The sequence below is a fragment of the Anguilla rostrata genome, chromosome 2 (assembly GCF_018555375.3).
Source record: "Anguilla rostrata isolate EN2019 chromosome 2, ASM1855537v3, whole genome shotgun sequence".
In the NCBI taxonomy this organism is placed as follows: domain Eukaryota; kingdom Metazoa; phylum Chordata; class Actinopteri; order Anguilliformes; family Anguillidae; genus Anguilla; species Anguilla rostrata.
In genome coordinates this window covers 70184540-70203634 of record NC_057934.1, presented here as the reverse complement: position 1 = coordinate 70203634, position 19095 = coordinate 70184540, and the positions used below count along the sequence as shown (strand labels likewise).

General features: G+C 45.3%; 1 long non-coding RNA gene and 1 other non-coding gene across 2 annotated transcripts in view; one reads left to right on the top strand and one right to left on the bottom strand.

Annotated features, from left to right (window-relative positions):
* Positions 1 to 19095, top strand: part of LOC135249363 (uncharacterized) — a 167339-nt gene that overhangs the window by 60306 nt on the left and 87938 nt on the right. The window lies entirely within an intron of this gene.
* Positions 7004 to 7076, bottom strand: trnak-uuu (transfer RNA lysine (anticodon UUU)). The gene has a single exon. It is a non-coding gene; the product is annotated as a tRNA-Lys (tRNA).

The window sequence follows — 19095 nt, the reverse complement described above, 5'->3', positions numbered from 1 at the left end:
GGGAAATGTGGGAAGACCAAGAGACTTGGATGCCATCAACATTTGCCCATAAATCTGAAACGCTGTAAAAAAAAAAACAACATTTTTTTGTTACAAACCACCAACACCCCCCAACCCTGCCCCCCCACCCACCTCTCACCCCATCAAGGAGGTAGCAAAATAACTTTACAAATCTTGTGATTAAAATAACAAACGACAAATGGACAAACGCTTGTATTTTTCTGGTCGGCAAAATTAAGGAAATGTTTTGATTAAATCCAGGTCATGGTCAGCAGGCTTCTGGGATTGTGTGTGCCGTGCAGGGCAGATTTACCTCCTGTTCTGCCAAAAAAAAGTCATCATTTATTATATATTAATTTAAACTAGTTTTTAACATTAGTAGTAATACAAATCCATACAACACAACACAATACAACGCAATGCAGTACGATGTAAAACAATTGAAATATAATGCAATGCCCTTTATACAGTATATCCCCAAGGAGAAAATGACAACACCATTTACAGTGCATTTATAAGCTTTTATCCAGATTGACATACAATAAGTGTACACCGAAGGTCATTGGAACAACTACAAAACGCAGATCTGATAAGGTGCAGTACTCATTATGTAACAGTTATTCATAGCCACGAACACATTGAGTCCAGTTCATAAAGTGAGCATAGGCTAGGTCAGAAAGTTGGAATGTGTCATGCATAATAATAATAAGTAATACACATAAACCAAACGCATGAAACACAACAACGGAATTAGAACAGTCGCAAGCCCAGCCAATGTAAGCACAGCACAGAGTACAAAGTCCACGAAAAAGCGAAATCCTTGTTGGCACTGAAGCAGTCGGTGGGTGTGTTCTCTGTCAATACCGATAAGATTTTCTCACCTGCTAAGAGGCAGTCAGTTTCGCCCTTCAGTCTGTCATCTCTGTAGGACTTTCGTGACCGGGGAGATGCATAGCCTATGTCACTTTCTCAATGTAAAGAGCAAAATGAGGAAGAATTTCACCCTGAACGCATCTGTACACCCCCTCTGTGTTGCACCTATACTCACAAAGGCTTACGTTTATTTTAAAAAATAAGTGTGTGCCTGCTCATTTTGCAGTAATTCATGAAATTTGGTGCTGTCATTAAGGCCGTCTTAACTTTCTGAGTATAAAACCACCATACCGCTTGTCACCCCCGAATAGACACTAAGGCCAGAAACATACCCTCCGTAAGTATACAAATGCGGACGCTTCGAGCTATGCAAAGTCGGTCTGACTCACTCTTCCTTTCTTTTCTTGCTAAGTAAACTACGGTGACTTTGAAATTATCGTCCGCCCATCGGTTTCTAAACGAGCAGTCCGGAGCCTAAATGAGCACGCACGCGTTTGTGCGCGGCGCCGTGTCCAGCTGGGGCTGGATCGTGGCTGAGTATCGAGTATACTGCCCCCTTCGGGGGGGGTTGCACTCCGCCCCCCTCCCCCGGAGATGCAGGGTGAGGGGGCCCCCAGTAACAGCCTGCCCTTGGCACGGCAGACTGGCCAGCAGAGGATGGACTCCCCCTCTACAGCCGGGTTCCTCCCGGGGGTGTTTTTTCGGCTCTTTGCCATTTGAGGGTTTTTCTCCCCACTGGGGAGTTGTTTTATTTTGTTGTTGTTGTTGTTTTTTTACATCATTTGCTTGCTATTTGGGGGGGTTCAGGGCTGGTGTTTGCCCCTTTCTTTTTTTTTTTTTTTTTTTTTTGGTTTTCTTTGTCTTTCTTCTTTTTTGCTACTCTGCGAAACGTCTTTGTGACACTTCTCTGGAAAAAAAGCGCCGTAGAAAAAAAAAGGAAAAAGTCAGAGTTTTGCGGATCAAATCTGCGCTGAACCAGTGCGGTCACCGGACGTTCGAAGTGAGCCAGCCAAGACGAGGATCGGGCGCGAAAAGGAATGCAGAGCTGCGGACGGCGCTGCCGTTAGCGAACGGCGTTGGCGCCAAGTTGCCGAGAGCTGGCGCATCGACAGCTGGAGCTTTTGGCGGTACGATGGGCGCTTGCTTTTTCCGGGAAACCCCGTCTGAGTGCCTCAGCAGAGCTTGCACCCCTGCACCCCTGATTTTGCATCCATTCAGTGAAATAACTCGCCAGAGCCAGTGTGCTTAAATACGTTATTAGCGAAAACGTTGCTAGCATTGCGCTGGTATGATGTTAGAGCATAGCATAATGTGTGGCACAATGGTTAGCATAGTTATAGCTAATCACATACTGTATTTATGCACAAGCTTTTCAGTGGGCAATGACGCAAGCAGTGCACAAATGTATTATTAGCTATAATGGTATTAATATTGTGGTGGTAGTAACTGCTCTGTATGGCATAGTGTGCAGTGCAGGGGTTCGAGACCTGGGCCTGTTACTCTGAGGTTGCAGGTTTGATTCCTGGGTGGGACACTGCAATTGCGACATAGCTCAGGAGGTAAAACCGATTGTCTGGCAGTTGGAGTGTTGCCGGTTCAAACCCCGCCCTGGGCATGTCGAAGTGTCCTTGAGCAAGACACCTAACCCCTAACCCCTAACTGCTCTGGCGAATGAGAGGCATCAATTGTAAATCGCTTTGGATAAAAGCGCTATATAAATGCAGTCCATTTACCATTGTGCATCTGTGCAAGGTGCACGTTCTGATGCCCTTAAGTCTGCTGAGCATAGTGTGTAATGCTGAGTAATAATTCATGTCACTAAATAAAAAAAACGAATCCTTTTGTTTGGCTGACTCGAACAAAAGGATCGAGAAGAATTTCACATGACGACTTTTGAAAACGTCGAGTTCTACAGCGAAGTCTCCTTTTAGGGCAACGGCTACATAAGCGCTACGCAAAAACACAGTAAACACAGCGAGTCACACAGAGGAGCGCTGCGGGGCTGTGGCTTCCTGCACGAACGAGTGTGAAATGCCTGTGTGTACGATACGTCCTGTGCGCCACGGTATTATGCTGCCAAAACTGACCTGAGAGCGTCTCAGAGTGCCTGAGCTGGCCTTAGATCAGGTTTCCGCTGTCCATATCTTACACGTATAGATTGGGGGGGGGGGGGGAGTCTGAGCTGACCCGAGTTCAGGGCCCAAATTCACGAGGAGTTTCACCGCTGAAGGGCTGATCTAGGACCAGGTTTTTCCTGTCCATATCCTGGGACATAACATGGATTATTATGATTGTTTTCCACAGAAATATGTTCAGTGTTAACTCAGCTTTTGACGGGGTGAGTCCAATACGGACAATATTCATCAAGCGTCACGGAGTATGTGAGCTGATCTCAGATCAGTCCATATTCTACCTTACTCCCTACTTTACTCCACCCAGCCCAGCAGGACTCCCCTTCTATAGCTGGGTTCCTCCTGAGATTTCTTCCCATCAGGGAGTACTTTCTCGCCACTGTTTGAGGGTTTTTCACGTGACGCGGGGGTTTTTTTTTTTTTTTTACCTCAGAAAGTCCATAGTTTGCATTGCGATGTGCATCTGCTCTGCTATGTAAACAATGCAATGGGTTGCCATAGTGACTGAACTGGCATTGTGACCACAGGACTGTAGGTCTTGGCCTGGATTCATAAAGACTTTGATTAGTACACAATAAAATGCCCAGTGTTAAAAATCGTTGCAGAGTACATGTGGTCCCTAATGCACTCATAAGCCGCGTTTCCACCGCAGGAACTATACCCCGGAACTAGGAACCTTTTGAGGAACTCAGTGCGTTTCCACCGCAGGAACTAGGGTCTAAATTTAGTTCTGGGGGCTTTGTTTTACCCCCCAAAACGTTCCTGCTCGGGGGGTAGTACTTTCCGAAAGTACAGGAACCTTTTGGGTGGAGCTTGCAGCGCTGAACATTTCTGATTGGTCGAGTACTCGTAGCATTTGTGTTGTATTTATTTTCCGCCATTACCCGCCATGTTTGAAAATATGCAGCGGCAAACCAATTTATTTTCATAATAACTTCAAATCAAACTTGTATGTTATGCGGCGCAGTAGCCTACTTTTGGTTATAGCCTGTCAACGTCTTGGAATTATAACGTGTGCTCTTCTGTTCTTTTCTTGCTTTAGTATTCGTTTTATAAAATGCTAAGCATTCGTGCTGGGACAGCATATTACGTAGGCTACCAAAACATTCAAACGGATTAATTCGGTTGCTGAATATTTTCTTCCGGATTTTCTTTGTTAGCCCGTTGTAATTGACTCAAAACGTTTGATACAGTTATGTGAGGTATGCGGTAGTTCTGCATAATTAACATTGGTGATACAGTACAAGCAAACTGGAAATCACCTTCCGCACTTTTTATCCGGGTAAAATAACAGGTTAATTCTAGTAATCTTCCCTTTAGCTTTTTCAGACTGCCGTAATTTTACTCAATTTTACTGCCATTTTTCAATTCCACGAAAAGACCAGGAAGACTATGGACTCATTTATGGTGCATGGTTCGCATCTGGAGGGCACACTTCGCTGCTCGGCTAGCAGTAACTTCGAAGGAAAGCAAACGGTGGCTGTACCACTACTAATTTACATTTTCACGCAAGTCCGAGTTTTCGTTCTATTCTTGTCATTTTGCGATTAGCCTATATGGAATTGACGACGAGAAAGTAATAAAACAGCAAATTGTTTACAACGTGTGCATGTTTTCTGCTGTTAATGAATGTGTTTGAGAGGATATATGAAAATCAATAAATACAAAAGTAACCATATATAGTCATTGTTGGTAACCCGTTGTATATAAGTGGAATAAACCCCTCCGGGCTGTCCCGGTAATTAGAAAATAATGTAGGCTACTTCGGTGGTAGTATGGGGTTACAGAAGAAATCATATGTCAGTGGGCTAATTTGCCTAATCTTCGCGGTACTTTAGACCCCGGTGGAAACGCAGACAACCATTGGCTGAAGGAACCTTTTAGTTCCTGGTAAAGTAGTTCCTGGGACTGAAAGTTCCGGGTAATTTTGGTGGAAACGCGGCTATAGTGTACGTACTCTCTTAGAGTTGAATTAACACTGAACATGTTACCGAGTGTTAATAAAAAAACTTTATGAATCCCGGCCCAGACCTAGAGTCCTATGGTCACAATTTCAGTTCAGTCACTATGGCGACCCATTGGACTGTTTACATTGCATAGCAGACGCTTCTCCACGGAGCAATGCAAATTATGCGCTTTTTGTTTATTGCGGGCTCGGCTCGGTTACGAACGGCTCGGTTACGAACCTTCGACCACTTGAGGCAGGCACCACAACGCTACAGCAACCACCACTAAGGCCTCTATCAGCGTAGCAACCACCGCTGCGGTCTCCATCAGCATAGCAACCACCGCTGAGTCTCTATCAGCATAGCAACCACCGCTGAAGTCTCCATCAGCATAGCAACCAACTCTGAGGTCTCTATCAGCATAGCAACCACCGCTGAGGTCTCTATCAGTGTAGCGACCACTGCTATGGTCTCTATCAGCGTAGCAACAATAGCTAAGGCCTCCATCAGCATAGCAACCAACTCTGAGGTCTCTATCAGTGTAGCAACCACTGCTGAAGTCTCTATCAGCATAGCAACCACTGCTGAAGTCTCTATCAGCATAGCAACCACTGCTGAGGTCTCTATCAGCATAGCAACCACTGCTGAAGTCTCTATCAGCATAGCAACCACTGCTGAAGTCTCTATCAGCATAGCAACCACTGCTGAAGTCTCTATCAGCATAGCAACCACTGCTGAAGTCTCTATCAGCATAGCAACCACTGCTGAAGTCTCTATCAGCATAGCAACCACTGCTGAAGTCTCTATCAGCATAGCAACCACTGCTGAGGTCTCTATCAGCGTAGCAACCACTTCTGAGGTCTCTATCAGTAGAACAGCCACCGCCGAGGTTTCTGCCAGCTTTGCAAAACGCAGCTGTGGAAACCGCAGCACCTGTGGAACAGGAACCGAGGGGTGAGGAGGAAGAAAGCGAACGAGTGAGAGAACAGAAAACAGCGAAGTGCGATGCAAAGCGTTTTCTGGGGCGTGAAGAGGCCTCGGTTAGACTGCGAATGGTTAGGTGCGAAGAGAAACGGCACGTCCACAGTTGAACTTTTGCCTATGCAACGTCCCTGGTTCAGTTTTGTTATGTTTTGTCAATTTAATTTTTTTGTTGTCGTTTGTTTTGATTTCTGCTCAGTTCTGTTGTTTTTATTTCCGTAACCTAAAGTATTATAAGTTTAAAAATGACGTAAACCAATGATACATCTATACGTACAGGTGGATGGGGGAAAAAAAACTCAAAAGGGGCCTCCAGGCTGACCACTGGAAGCAAGAGTAATACGTTCTAAGGAAGATGAAGAGAAACCAGTGGTATGAATTCACAAAGATCAGCGAGGATGGAGGTCAAATTTTAGGCCCCTGGTAAGGTGCGGGGAAGGAAAACTTTAAAATAAGAACATTTTCACAAACTGTGTTCACTGGTTTCCATCCCAAACAAACTCTTTATTTGTTAAGCTCCTGTTTAACATATGTTAAAGTTCCATCATTTTGTGCAGAAATAGATTTTAACACAATGCTAGTTTGGCTAATTGTCTTTATTGAATTATTCAGCACAACATAATACAAATTGCCTGAGAACTGATGTGACTCATAATAATTAAACAAACATAGAAAATCATTTTTTGAAACATGGATATCTGGTAGTCATAAACAGATTGTTTTCAGTTTCTAACTGAATGTCGGTCCTGAACAGATGGATACCAGCTTAGAACCCATAGTTAGTCCAACAGACTGATAACAGATTAGAACCTAAAGTTAGTCATTAACAGACTAATACCAGCTTTGAACCAAAAGTTAGTCAAACAGACTGATACCAGTTTAGAACCTAATGTTAGTCATGAACAAACTGATACCAGCTTAGAACCAAAAGTTAGCCATGAACAGACTGGTACAAGACTAGTCAAAGCTACATTTACAATCATTTGGCAGTGGTTCTTATCCAGAGCAAAGAACCGTAAGGAACGCTGGAAACTTTTTTATGACTTAAAAACCTCATAATTCAGACTGCTATGCCCAAATAGGGACTTGAACCCTAGACCCTCAGATTAAAAGTCTGACGCTCTGTCAACTGAGCCATCCAGGCTCTCTGGGAGACTTCTAATAACAAGCCATTACTCTCTCACTCTTCTCTCTCCTAACATTGTTCGCGTGCTGTCACATAAGTCCCCATTACCCAGCATTGGATACCACCCTTTTGATTCCATGTAAGTCAGCAATGGGTCAGAAGAAGTGAAGCAGACGCCTTGAGGGGTGGAAGCCTACACTGAGAGACGTTTCGACGTGAAACTGACTGGGCTAAACTCAACATATCCCAGGACATACCTGGATATAGCCTGGCTACGTTCCTCGTCGGCCCGAAAACTTTCACTTTTTTCGAAAAACAAAAAAAACGTAGCCAGGTTTTTAACCTCAGCGGTGGCGTTTCACCACCTTTTCACCGCGGACGTGTTCGCTGGGGAGTCGGCGCAGGGGAAACAGGATCTAGGCCTTCTCACTTCAGCTCTGTTTACCAAAACTTCTCAATATCATACTGAGTGCGCCGTTGAGTTTAAAGGGAACTGACTGTTGAGCTGCAACTTTTGTAATGATGATGGTGGAGGTTGCCCCAGACGACAACCTCAGTAATCTACCTCAACATGTTTGTTTGTTCTCTGCAGATGTTTTCCTCCAGGCTGTGTTGAACTCCAAAGTTTAATAAAACTGAAATCAGCAGGCATGTGTGGTTAATGCACCTCACATGCTGAATTTTTTTTTCTTTTTCTTTCTAAAAGCAGGAAAGAGACCTAGAGAGAAAAAGCACCCAAATTAAGAGTTCTTAAAACACACGCTTCTACTTTACACAGTGCTAACGGGGGCTTTGGCAGTGACTAGAGACCCTTTCATTATTCTGTAATCCTGACTGCTGTTCCATGCCAGTGATCCAGCTGTACTGTTCCCAAATCCCTGAAGCCAGCCCACCCCCACCCCCCATTATATGCCAGCTGGGAACAGCGGTAGGTTGGCAGCTATCAAGGAACTGGACGAGGTATCCAGGAATTCATAGAATTTTTTTGGGGTTGTTTTTAAAGACTAAATGTGGCAATAAAACTAATTTGCCGCTCTGGTCTCTTTGGGGCGAGTCATGTCACGATTCAGGAGGAGATAAGAGCGTGAAAATGGAGGGCAGGGCTCGTGGGATCCTGCCGCCGCCGCTTGCAGCGGACGCGACAGCAGGAAGCTGTCATCGCCGACTGACTCTAACGAGGGCTGTGTATTGCGCAAGCTCAGGGACCACAAAAAGGTCAAATGATTCCACAGTCTTTTCTGGTGCCGCTGTACAGTAATCTGGTCCCATAACACAGTGCTGCGAAGAGCACCGTAATGAGTTAACGCAGAGCCAGAACCATGAATCAATGCCCAAAATCACTGACAGGCAGGGGTTAAACTGTAGTTTAGGTGCTGTAGTTCTGTGCTGTTGTAGTGACAGTGTTGTGTAGTTTAATGTGCTGTAATTCTGTGCTGTTGTAGTTATAGTGTTGGGTAGTTTAGGTTCTGTAATTCTGTGCTGTTGTAGTTATAGTGTTGTGTAGTTTAGGTGCTGTAATTCTGTGCTGTTGTAGTGACAGTGTTGTGTAGTTTAATGTGCTGTAATGCTGTGCTGTTGTAGTTATAGTGTTGTGTAGTTTAGGTGCTGTAATTCTGTGCTGTTGTAGTTATAGTGTTGGGTAGTTTAGGTTCTGTAATTCTGTGCTGTTGTAGTTATAGTGTTGTGTAGTTTAGGTGCTGTAATTCTGTGCTGTTGTAGTTATAGTGTTGTGTAGTTTAGGTGCTGTAATTCTGTGCTGTTGTAGTTATAGTGTTGGGTAGTTTAGGTGCTGTAATTCTGTGCTGTTGTAGTTAGTGTTGGGTAGTTTAGGTTCTGTAATTCTGTGCTGTTGTAGTTATAGTGTTGTGTAGTTTAGGTGCTGTAATTCTGTGCTGTTGTAGTTATAGTGTTGGGTAGTTTAGGTTCTGTAATTCTGTGCTGTTGTAGTTATAGTGTTGTGTAGTTTAGGTGCTGTAATTCTGTGCTGTTGTAGTTATAGTGTTGTGTAGTTTAGGTTCTGTAATTCTGTGCTGTTGTAGTTATAGTGTTGGGTAGTTTAGGTGCTGTAATTCTGTGCTGTTGTAGTTAGTGTTGGGTAGTTTAGGTTCTGTAATTCTGTGCTGTTGTAGTTATAGTGTTGTGTAGTTTAGGTGCTGTAATTCTGTGCTGTTGTAGTTATAGTGTTGTGTAGTTTAGGTGCTGTAGTTCTGTGCTGTTGTAGTTATAGTGTTGGGTAGTTTAGGTGCTGTAATTCTGTGCTGTTGTAGTTATAGTGTTGTGTAGTTTAGGTGCTGTAATTCTGTGCTGTTGTAGTTATAGTGTTGTGTAGTTTAGGTGCTGTAATTCTGTGCTGTTGTAGTTATAGTGTTGGGTAGTTTAGGTGCTGTAATTCTGTGCTGTTGTAGTTATAGTGTTGTGTAGTTTAGGTGCTATAATTCTGTGCAGCAGTAGTTATAGTGTTGTGTAGTTTAGGTGCTGTAATTCTTTGCAGCAGTAGTTATAGTGTGCATACATACTCGAACATTGTACACACAACTAAGACACACCTAGACACTGTACACACACATGCAGGATGATGAGGAGACTGGGGTGTAATTTCCCTCTCTCCTCAAAACTCACCGTGCCTCTTTTTGTAGAGAAAATGAGAGGGGTGAGAAGAGGAGAGAAATGAGGAGAGGAGAGGGAAGGTGGGGGTTCTGCTGAGTCACACAGACCCTTGGCCTCAGGATCTGAGGAAATTATGTTCGCAGCCTTCCTGTGAAGACTATGGCATGATGGGAACTCCAGTTGTGCTGAGAGCGCACTTGACTTCTGACAGGAAGGGCAGGGAACGGGCTCTTGAGCAAGACTCGCAGCACAGAAAAGGGCCTCTCTGTCCATAAGGCCTCAACATGTGAAAGCACGTCAAGATGAACAGAGACAGTCATCCCATCCACACTCATCCACACTCACCCACACACACACATACACACAGAGATGCACACAAGCACAGACACAAATCAAACACGCTGACACACACACACACACACACATACACACTCACCCACACACACACATGCACACAGAGATGCACACATGCACACACACAAATCAAACACGCTGACACACACTCACCCACACACACACATACACACAAAGATGCACACATGCACACACACAAATCAAACATGCTGACACACACTCACCCACACACACACACACACACATACACACAGAGATGCACACATGCACACACACAAATCAAACACGCTGACACACACACACACACACACATGCACAGACACACACGCATGCAAAGATACACACACAAACACACACACACACACACACAGAAGCAAGGAAGCACACACACACACACACAAACAGCACACCACACACACACACACACACACTAATCCAGACCACAGATTACATCTGAGGAAAGACAGAATTCTCCATTTATGAGATTTGAGCCCTTCACAAAGCCTGGCCAGAATCCCCCCAGAAAAACCTAATATCACCCCACACTCCTGAAACCAGCCCAGCTCTCCCCTGTCTTGGAAGTCCCGTCAATACGTCAATGCAGGGGACAGGAAACAGGAAGTCGTCCCCCTCCGGAGTGTTTCAGGTCTGGGGTCGGGCACAGAGACGACACTGTTTCTGCGTCTGACTTAATCAGGGGGGAATCCCAATCCCCCCCCCCCTCCCTCAGCTTGCCCCCCCCCCCCGTACTTCAGAAGGCCCAGGAGATTGCGGGCGGTATTCCAGTCAATCTGGCGGAAATCTTAGCTTCGCTCTGGTCATCGCTCTGAACAAAGAGTCGCAAACTTCAGCCAAACTTCGGCCTTTTTTTCTCTCTCTCTCTCTCCTCTCCTTCAATTGCCAGCCAATCTGGGCCTGCGAAACAAGCTGCCCTCTGAAGAACCCTTCTTCCGCTGATCCCTGACTGTACTAACGACCCGAAGAGCTGGAGGGCATTTGAGAAACCATGGCGACCCTTACGGGAATGGGACCCTCGACCTGAATCCTGTCTTCATGCGTTTCCTTCGACCTAAAAAAAAAAGATTAAATAAAATTTGCCCTCAAGTTACAAAACAATATCCACAGCATTTAAATGCAGTCACAATCTCAAAAAAAAAAAAAAGAAAGCACAAAGAAGAAACAAAAGAATACTACTAGAACATACAGCAAAGGACAGCTTTCCTGCCTACAGGAAGACAATATTCAGACAATAAAACGCATTTAATACTAAAAGCACGGTATGATCATGCCTCCTCTTTGGTACCTACGATGGAAAACTGACCGCGTGCTGGACGTTTACGGCTATTTTCGGTCGTTGTGAGTGAAGGCTTGGCATTAGGTGTGCCTGGTTACCTAAGCTTTTAAGGCGGTTGAATTCCTGTGTGTACATGTTAGTGGAAAAAGACTTGCTTTCGATCTCCTGGACCTTTTTCCTGTTGTTAATTGGAAAAACCCCCTAAAACCACCTCCCCCCCCTTCCCCTTCCCCCGCCACGGTCCCTCCCACTCCGCCCACGCCCTCCCCCCCCCCCATGACCTCCCTGTCACCCCGTCACAGGAAGTTGGAAATGGGACTGAATCCAGGGCAGGGAAATAAAAGGGATGCAGAGTCTCCGGCTCTCCGGGAGCTGGAGGGGTGACACGGTTCTATTCCGGTACGCCCCATTCCCCGGGGGCTAAAAAAAGGCATCCAGACCGTCCCGTAGCACACCACCGTAACTCATCCACGGGTTCACGAGCTGTGACGAGAGCTGCGATTCGCCTGCCGAGCTGCAGGGAGGAGCTACAGTGGGCTGTCAGTCACCTGGCTCGCCTGAAGCAGTCAGAGACTAACCTTCCCCCCGGAAAGGCGGGGAATCGCCGTCTTACTGCTTCTCCCGGAACCTTCATGTGCCCCCTCACGTGCGCCTCTGAACTCCACAACATGGGGACGGGGGAAAAAAGAACCGCCGAAGTATATAGTTACAAAATGCTTTCCATAAATGAGCCTTTACGCTGCAGTCAGAACGTGACTGCGCACAGCCCAGATGGCGGATTAAGAGGACGGTAGCGCTCAACGCAAGCGGTTGGAGAGAGTTACCCCACGACCCCCCAATTCCCCTCCGAAACACCCCCCCCCCCCCCTCCTTCTGTCTCAAGTGTCGCTTACGTACGGGTCGTTCACAAGCAAGGGCAGGCGTCGAAAAGGGACAGGGAGCACAGGAAGCGGCGTTTGTGCGGGACGCGCGTCTGGACTGCTCCGACGAGAATTCGCCGTCGGAATGTACGCCGCAGACCGAGATTTTTACAGAGAATGAATTATTATCAACAGCGAATCCATTGCCACTGAAAGGAATATCGCGTAACAGCTGGACACAGTGAGTGCCTTTATGCGAGCGGGCAGAGTCAGTTGGAGTCTAGAAGTTTCCGTAGCAGGGGCTGGGCTGCCCTGCTCCTGTCAGGGGCATTGCGTAGGCACGATTCGGTTGCCCCCGGTTACCTCTGGATCAGTGAGCTAATTGGCCGGGGGAAGGGGGGGGGGGGGGGTCCCCTAATTAGTCTGCACAGTACAATGTCCAGTGTTACTTCAAGTCTAACAGTGTTAATTCCCCTCTAACAGATAACATTTGTTCCCATTTTGCCCATATTATCGCAATTGGGCACAATTGCATTACATTACATTACATTACATTTATTTGACGGACGCTTTTATCCAAAGCGATGTACAAAAAGTGCATTTCATGGTCATAGACAACTACAAAACACAGAGTTACAGTGAAGATACGAATACTGCTAACCCTTGGTACTAGCTGGGCACATGTGGGATGGGGATGGTTCGAAGAGAGGATACATGGGAGTTGTCAGTTCCACACACTGTCGGAGGCTTTGAATAGCTAGGGTGGAGAAGCTCTGTGATCCCTTTGGTCGGGTGGGAGGAGGTACAAGGCGCCCTGCTGCTGCACATTGGGCACATTAAATCCAAACTAGAACCACTTTGGCCCGTTATTTTGATAATTTGGGCCCAATGTGGATTTACTGGGCCCAATTAGGGCCAAATATGTTGAATTGACATTGTTAGTACTGAGGTGACATTGGATATTTTACTGTATAAAATATTGTTTTGAATGCTGGGTTGGAGTGGGGGTGGGGGGGTTAGGGTTAGGTTGGGCAAATTAAATCCTGCTTAGTTCACCAAATTCCGGAATGTTTGTCCACTCGTCAGAACTCGTCAAAGTTCCTACGCAGCTGTCAAAATTCCTGCTTCTGCCTCGGCCAGGCTGCAAACCTATTTTAATGGCCATGAAAGCTGTAGCTCATATTTTATCGCGCGGTCACAAGCTAGCCAGCTGGCTTAGCTACACTAGTTTTATTTGGCCGAGTAAGTGTGCAAGCCAGACCTGGGTCAACTGTGCATTTGTTTTGGATTCAAATACTTTTCTACGCATTGCTGATCTTGTCTGTATCGTATTGGAACCAACGAAATACTCTCAAAAAGTGCAAACCCCGCCTTCTGTTCATATTAGCAGGCTCCATTACACCAGGCAAGATCAGCAGAACACAGAAAAGTATTTGAATCCAAAACAAATACGTATTTCACTCGTATCCAAAACAAATACGTATTTCATTAATCGAATGATTAATCCCTTTCTAGCTCAGTGACGGAAATGAGTGAATAAAGCAACATATTGCTTAACTTAGAGGAGTAGAAAATATTTATGTGGGCTGTGCCACAGTTTAGTACACTTAAAACAATTATAGCAAGTGAAATAATGGGTGGGTGTCATTGTATTTGGACTTTTGTGTGTCTCAAGCTTGTTGCTGTTACTTTGTGGGTTCCTATGGCGATGTTAATGGTGAATTTCGGATTCGATATCTCCTACTTCTCGTTTGTGTAGCAGACATTTTCGACCAAAGTGCAACCCAAAACCACTTCCTCCACAAACTGATGTCAGAAAGACAGCAAGAAAACCACTGTGACAACAATTTAGAGTCCTACAGTATCTCTAGTTCCATGATTTAACCTAGAAAAGGTGTAAAACAGTAACCCTGATTATATATCTTCAGAAAGTCACAAAAAATCATGCATTTTATTAATGCAATTTTATGCCTCAAAGTACACCTTCATCTGAAATATAAATGTATATCTTCCCGAATTTCACATTTTTTCCCACCGTATATCATTCCACTGGAAGAGCAAATTTCTTTGGCGTCTTTTCAATGAGCAGCCATTTTGTGGCATCCGCAAAGCATGCTGGGATAGCTGGCGGCACGAAGCAAGCCGTCAAAGGGACCGGATGGACGAGGGGAACGCGGCGCGATAACCAATCGGATTAACGATCCGGCGTGTAAATTGTCTCCCATTTCAATTTTTTTTTCTTCTCTCGTCCATAAGCGACCGATTTTGGGAGGGGACGAGAACGATGCTGGACGATCTCGTCGGAGGAGGTGCGGCTTCACCCGTGAGTGGAAGGTCGATGAGCGGTTGATCTTCAGAACCCTTCAGACCCAGCGGTACCGAGAGGTCGTGACCCCTGATGGTCACCCAGAGCTGATAAAACCGTGGTTACATATGCAAACTTGGGTTTCAAGAAACCCTTACTGGGTGGTGTCACAGTGGGCTGTCAATACCTTGTCTGAACCAATCAAAAAGGGTTTTTTCTAGCCATCGCATAACACAACAATTGGTTGAAATCAGTGAGGCAGTGGGTTGTCATATAGCAGCTCTGTCAGTTTCTGGTTAATAAAACCCTCACTCTCCCATCACTAGTTTACACTGTGTGAAGCCCTGTGAGTTTATTTTAACTGTTTTTTTTTAATGCTTTTTTTATGAAACCCCATCAGTACACCAAATAGACTACTATCTCTCTAGTGATATTTTCTGTAGTTATAATATGAATTGTTGGTCGTTAAATGCACATAACACTTATTACTGATGGGCCGTCTTGGCGATACTGCACTTTAGAGTAGAGACTTCCTGAGAGTAGCAGTGATCTAGCCCTTTACAGCACGGGCCCTGTGAATAACAGCATCGGCGAAGTGAATGTGATGCAAACTTTCGTATCGTTTTTTTTCCCCAGCAAAGCTGGAGCTACACGGTGAACAGACAGAAAACACTGAGGAATGCTCCCTTGAAATCCCATCACCAGTGACCCCATGGAATTCTGGGAATTCAATTATTGTTATTATTTTTTTTTTTAACACGCGGGAGAAAAAAAGGCCGGTAAGTACTGTGGATCCAAACGATTAGTGTACTAGACGGCTCGTACTGGATCCAGATGGGCGACATTTCCCACCACACACCGCCCTCCGTGACACCTCTCTGCAGACAGCTCTGGTCTTTGTCCCGTCAACCTTTCGGAGACAGTAAACACCTGTCAAAACCTGCTTCCGCCCTCGAAGTCCAGCGCCCCCCCCCCCAGCCTCCTCGCCACCGCAGAAGGCTGCTCACAGCGACTGTGCCTGCGTGGCAGTTGCTCAGTATGGAACATATGGCGCAATGCCCTTCTGAGCAAGCCGTGACAGTATAAACAGGAAGGAACGAAGTTTATAAAGTGCATACCTTTTATGCCGTATAGTGAGTTACACATTCTTTTATTTGTGGGTACAAATCGTGAACTGTCCACTTCATAATAATAACAATAATAATAATAATAACAACAATAAAATTTGTATCACACCTTTCATACAACAGTGCAGAACAAAGTACATTGTTGAGTGCATCAAACAATGCAATTCAATGCACTTCAAAGCATTAAGGCACTTTCACACACAAAAAACCCCCTTCGAAATGCGTGGTTTGAACTTCCGTTCAGTATACATTACCTGAAACCATGTCGCCCTTCAGAGAAGGCCAGTGAAATTAGCTAAGGAATTTCCATCTATTTGTGGGTGGTGGTTTGAACAAGAATATCGTAAAGACAGTAATCAGTAATAATTAATAATGCACGGTTAGAAATGAAATGGACTTGGTAACACAGGAACACAGGTGACACAAAAAAGCACACAGAGCTTGTTGATTCACTTTTTTGATGTTTTTTTTTTTTTTTTTTGAGTTTTATTTTGTTTTTGTCTGGCTTTTTCCTGTTCCACCACAGAAATTGCGTGCTTGCCACAAGCTTTGCGTCTCTATACGCAATAATGGAGGTGACGATTGAAACAACTACTGATTTAACGGAAAGACAAAGAAAGTGAGATCTTTAAGCTGTAATGCTGCCGGCGCTCTGCGCGTGGCTGTGTGGTGTGGTGAGAAGAACTCAGCCCTCAGGTTATCTGCCTCCTCTTCTTTATATAGCGGATATTTTTAACCAGAAGTGCAACCGAAACCACTTCCTCCACAAAGTGATGTCAGAAACGTAGAGTGCGACCGCTCTGCGTACAGTAATGTGACTGCAATTTGGAACATTCCGTCCCTTCTTTAGTTCCTTGATAGAACCTAGCAAAGGCGTTAAAAAAAAAAGTAACCCTGTCATGAAATTCGCATGAGATATCAAAACAGTATTACTTCAGAACAAAATCTCAAGAAAATCACAAGGACACATAAACTGTGTGTATGGTTGCAGTTTTATGCTTGAAGTACACCTTCATGTGAAATATAAATGCATATGTCCCCCATGCAAGAGAGAGGAAGGCAGATAGGCCAAGAGACTGAAAAAAAGAAAAATGAAGGAAAGATGGAGAAACTGGGAGACCACTGTCCTCACAAACACACTCCATTGTCCTGGTGATACTGGGACAGAACCACTGTCCTCACAAACACACTCCATTGTCCTGGTGATACTGGGACAGAACCACTGTCCTCACAAACACACTCCATTGTCCTGGTGATACTGGGGTCGAAAGCATGTCCTTGCAAAACCACTCGGTTAGTTGGGACTGCCATTATATAGAGTTATAGTAAATCCAAACCATCTAAATGACTTTTACAAGTTATTTGGAGTTATTTAGGCTTTTATTTAGTTATTTAAGTTATTTAGACTTCTTTTTTTTTTTTACATCTTAGAAAGATAATGATTATTAACTCTTCCCCAGTATCTGCCAAAGTTTCACTGTAACACTCCCCCAAAACCAAGGAAGGTAACAACAAACATAATTCTGCAGTTTATAGTGTACGACTGTCACTCAGTTAAGAAAAAGGTGCTTGCTGGTAATGGTGCAGATTTCATAATCAGACGTAAACAAACGCTCAAAACATACTCATGCACACGCGCGCACCACATACCACAATCACTGCTTACACTCACGCACACATAGACACACACACACACACACACACACACAGAATATTCACACACACACACACACACACACACACCTGGTTACACAGTTTACACTCTTACCCACAGCTTTCCAAAGTCTCTCCTCGATGTTCCGGCATTCCAGTTTTCCGCTTGGACGTCAGCAGAAGCCCGTATTATTTCAGCCGTCTGTGGCCGCGGGGAACAAACAAACCGAACGTCTCAATTCCTGCCCCTCTAATGCCCCTGCCAGAGCAGGGGTCTGAGCCCAAGAACTTGAGTGGGAACCACAGGAAAATTGCTGTTATTTTATTTTTTTTTCATTTTTTTTTTTTTGTTGCATTGTGAGCTTGTCATGCTGCTAAATTGAACATATCGCCGTTGGTTTAATCCTCTCGTATTTTTCCCCTGTCAGCCTGACCTAGCTCACGGCCGAGCCCAGGGTTTTTTCACGATTGTGGTTTCTGAGTACGTACCTCCCACCTCTAGGGTTACTGTTGCTCTCGACCCCCGGCTTACGCCCTCGCCTTCTCTCTCTACGTCACGCTGGATAATAGCATCTGCCAAATGGCGGGAATGCGTGAAAGGGAGATGGCGGAGGAAAGTAACGAGCTACTAGTGACGTATTGGAGGGAAGCTCTGGAGTAGCCTGGCGTCTGTATCACGAGGGTGGATCACTGAGTTAGCTGGATAACCGCACAGTAAAAACCCTGGAACAGCCCTTTTTACCTCAGTCCGCGTTGCGGATTTAGGAGGGTTTCCGGGTTTTTCACTCGGTCCACTTATCCAGGCAACTCGGTACTCCTGCTTTGTGACAACGAGCCCCAGGCGAAAGGGGTACTTTTGCGAGAATCTTGCCTTGATGTGTGGGAAAACTTGTGTATCGATGTCTCTGCATCCTCCACTGACGGGAACGTGCCCAATTTAAGCCTCACGTTTCGTTAAGCGAAAGAAGGTCAGATCCTCTCTGCAAAAGAGGTTAGGCCATTTCTCCAATAGTCTTTAGTTAATAGGCAGTGCGCTCAGTGCAGCGCTTAATGCCATCAGTAGATTAAATTCATATTAAAGCGAAAATGTCGGTTTTATGTCCCAAAACAAACTGAGGGGAAGCCTGTGGTTGTTTGCATTGGCTGTATGTACAGTCACTTTGATACAGTTCTCATGGGTTTTTTGTCATCTGATCTGTGTCATTGTGTTTTTTAGAAATAGGGCAGAGTTCAAGGGCAAGACAGGAGTGACATCACATGTGTGGATATTGATTGTGGGAGATCTGTTTGTGTCGCACTAGCTGTTGAGACCATCGTTATGAGATGGTCATGAGGAATGTTCTGAGAGACTGTTTTAGTCTGGTTACGGACCGGTCCGATGTGGTTGGGCCTGTTTTGGTCCAGAATTGACAGGTCTGGTCTGGTCTGGGTGAGGCTGGTCTAGTTTGGTCTGGCATTGACAGGTTTGGTCTCATTGGGCCTGTTGTGATCTGGCATCAACAGGTTTGGCCTGGGTGAATTGGGTCTGGTTGGGTCTGGTCAGATTCAGTTGGGTGTGGTCATGCCCTAGCTGACAAGCTCATGGTTTCTTCAGGGCAGAAGCGTGACTTGACAAACGTGCAGATGGCCTTGAAACAGGAAGTGAAAGAGGAAGTCCTTCGCTGAAGAGTGGTGTTTACGGCCATCACCATGGTTTCCTAGGCAAACCAATGAAGCAGGGCAGTACAGCCTGACCTCACATTATTTTATGTCCATTCCTCTACTTGAGTGCTTCCTCTGCCCCCATGACCCCCCCCCCCGCAGCTCGATCAAACATCATACGGCTCATCAATCTCTG